Genomic DNA, 3,090 nt, shown 5'->3' with positions numbered 1-3,090 from the left:
TCCAATGTTGCACCATTATTTACACCAACTTTTTCATCCAATTTTGCATTTTTTTGGTGTCTAGTTTTACATCGTTTTCACCATCCAAATTTGCATCTTTTTTTGCCTCATTTTGTGTCCACATTTGCATATAATTTTGTGTCTGAGTTCGAGCCTAAATTTGCATGTGATTAGGAATCATTTTTTACATCCAATATGGCATCCTTGGTTTCACTTTTTTTCAGCCCCATTTTGCATCTTGTTTTATGTCTTTTCTTACATCTTTTTTTTTTCCTTTTTTGCACCCAAGTTTGCATCCCAAATTTACACCATTATTTGCATCATCATTTGGAATATTAATTTGTAACGTTTTTTTCTTCTTTTTAACGCTCAACTTTGCATCTTATTTTACATCTAGTTGTTGTCTTTTTTTGCATCTAATTTGGTGCCCATTTATGTGTCCTTGTTTTTGCCCAATTTGATATCCTTTTGTATGCCATGTTTTGTTCCCTTCTTTGTGTCAACTATTGCAGAATTTTTCACTTCTAATTTAAAACACTTTGTATGTCAATTGTTTGCATTTTGTATTAATTCCTAGTTTAACATCCAATTTTACTTTCAATTTTGCATCCATGGTTACATCCGCATTTGACTTCTTATATAGAGTATATTTTTATTTACATATATGACCCCCTTTATAGATTCATAGTGAAATATATGATAGTTTCTAAATATCATTAAAGCAGATATCACAATTCAAAATCATTTGTAAAGAAATTTAAGAGAAATTGACAACATCCATCCAAAAAAATAACAATGTGTCATTAACAATTTTCAAAACATGTATAAAATAGTAACATAATACTAATAAAATCAGTATTATTTTTAATCAAAACAAGTAAAATTCAAATATGATTAACAAATCAAAACATTTCATGAATATCGTTATTCTACGATAAATTAACAACATACATAAATCAAACTCATCGTATGATTACAAAATCAAAATGTCTCATTGATATAGGGTAAATTCACAACACCCATCTAAACATAACAATGTCATTCTACACAATAATTTCTTCATAAAAAACAATGCATGTGCATGCCTAGCTACCACCACCAAGATCATCCTCATGATCATCTTGACCATCCTCATTACTCTGATCCACATCATCACCAACACCGCAACTATCATCATCATCTCCTCCTTCACCACCATCATCCTCATCCTCATCCTCATCATCTCCTGATATATGTTGAACATAATTTGGATCATCGTCTTGGCAATCATTACCTATAGCATTCTGACAAAAAAAATCAATATTACATGTTAGTATTAATTACATAACACAACGCATGTTTTTGTTATACAATGTTAACCATAAAATGAGGTAAGATATAATATCTAATAGTACTAAAAAATAAAATGAAAATATGGTTTAAAAGTATATTGGAAATCCAACTAAGATTACATACCATAGAGTCCATCCAAACAACAAATTCAACCCATCTCTTTTGCTGCAGCACCTCCTTTTCCAAATGATTTGGAGGTCTTCCATATTTTAGTTCCTATCAATCAGTAAATAGGGAGAAATTAGATAACAATGACTTTCTTCTAGTACAAAATTTATTAAAAAAATATCACATGTTTAATATACTTACAAAGGTTGTTATCAGTGCTTTTAAACCTTTCTAGCCACTACGATGAGTGACTTTTGTCTTGGTTAACCTCGCCTTGGATGCCTTGTCCTTAAACATAAACCAATTCAATTTATTTTCACACAAATACATGTATAATATACTTATAAGTATTAATACATTCTAAATAATGTTTAATGAAAAGTTCAATACCTGAATGCTCTCATTGCTGGCTTTTCTTTGTGCATCCAACTTCTCATATGATTTTACAAGTTCTTTCCATACTTTAAAAGGTATGTCAATAGGTCTTTGTTTCAGTCTTTGATCTGGAGGCATTTTTTTAATTTTTCTTGTTTGGTTAAAAATTTTGGTTAAAAAAAACCGAACAAGTAATTCACATCAATGGCATGGGGACTCTATGGATATGTGTAAAAAAATGGCTATAAAGAAAACATCCAAAAAACATATGATCTCTCCCTTTGATGGTCACTTGGGGCATATGGCTAGAAAGGAACAACTCCATTTTCGAAAATCAAGGACAATCCTTTCTCAAAGTGCTTCCTAATATTTTCTCCAAATGTCTTAAAATGAAAAACAAAATTCAAACGTCATCCTTAAACATCTCCCTTAAATATAACGTTGGACCATAAATTCTTCACTTTTATTGTTATCAGCTCTGGAATGATTTTTCTATATGCAATTATATAATGAAATATGTGTGCACTAATGAAAAAACATTGAGTTTCATTTTTCTTAATCACAAACAATGAAAAAAGAATCACACGTAACTAGCATCATTTTGGAAATTTTATATTTATTAAAAATCTTTAACATGGTTTCCTCCCATATCTCATAAAAAGGTGTGAAATTTTTTATATACTCTCCAATAAGCCTAAGCATCACATACCTTTTAAAACTTTGCATTACCATTATATGTTTCTCCTTGAAGATATATAATATGTTTCTTCTTTAACATATATATTATGTTTCGCATTTCTTAAGATTTGACAAAATACTAAAGTTGAAAAGAATATAAAATTTCACTTTTTAGAATATTTTAAAGCCTACAAGCCTAGTGATGATTATGGTAGAGATGATTATGGTGAATACAAGCCTAGTGACTCTTGTCATGGTTCTTATATGGGCAAAAAATATATTCCTTGCGATTGGATTTCCTGTTCTATTTGGATCGACTGAGCTAATTTATTTTTCTGCAGTTTTGATGAAAGTGGGGGAAAATGGTTGGATAAATGGTTTTTGCCACCTGCTTCCTTCTTGTGATGTACATTTGGAACTATGGAAGTGTTCTGAATTATCAGGAGTCGTATATCTTGTTGTTCACGGAGATGTCAAGGTTAGAAAGGATTCATGGTTTCCTAAGAAACTGGTTATAATCTACTTCTATGCTTTCATGAGGGCAAACTGCAGGGCAGGCCCTGCAGGCCTCAATGTACCTCACACCAATCTCTTGCA

At 30.8% G+C, this 3,090-nt stretch overlaps 1 long non-coding RNA gene across 1 annotated transcript; it reads right to left on the bottom strand.

Annotated features, from left to right (window-relative positions):
* Window positions 1-936: 936 nt before the first annotated feature.
* LOC149210347 (uncharacterized) lies at window positions 937-1,771 on the bottom strand. Its single transcript, XR_016252285.1, has 3 exons — window positions 1,642-1,771; window positions 1,456-1,548; window positions 937-1,283 (listed from the first exon to the last, which is right to left on the bottom strand). It is a non-coding gene; the product is annotated as an uncharacterized LOC149210347 (long non-coding RNA).
* Window positions 1,772-3,090: the final 1,319 nt, after the last annotated feature.

Source organism: Pinus tabuliformis, chromosome 1_2 (assembly GCF_031772625.1).
Source record: "Pinus tabuliformis cultivar Carrire ecotype Pingquan chromosome 1_2, CPIR1, whole genome shotgun sequence".
NCBI classification, from domain to species: Eukaryota; Viridiplantae; Streptophyta; class Pinopsida; order Pinales; family Pinaceae; genus Pinus; species Pinus tabuliformis.
The sequence above is the reverse complement of the archived record's forward strand: the minus strand, read 5'-3'. Positions and strand labels throughout refer to the sequence as shown.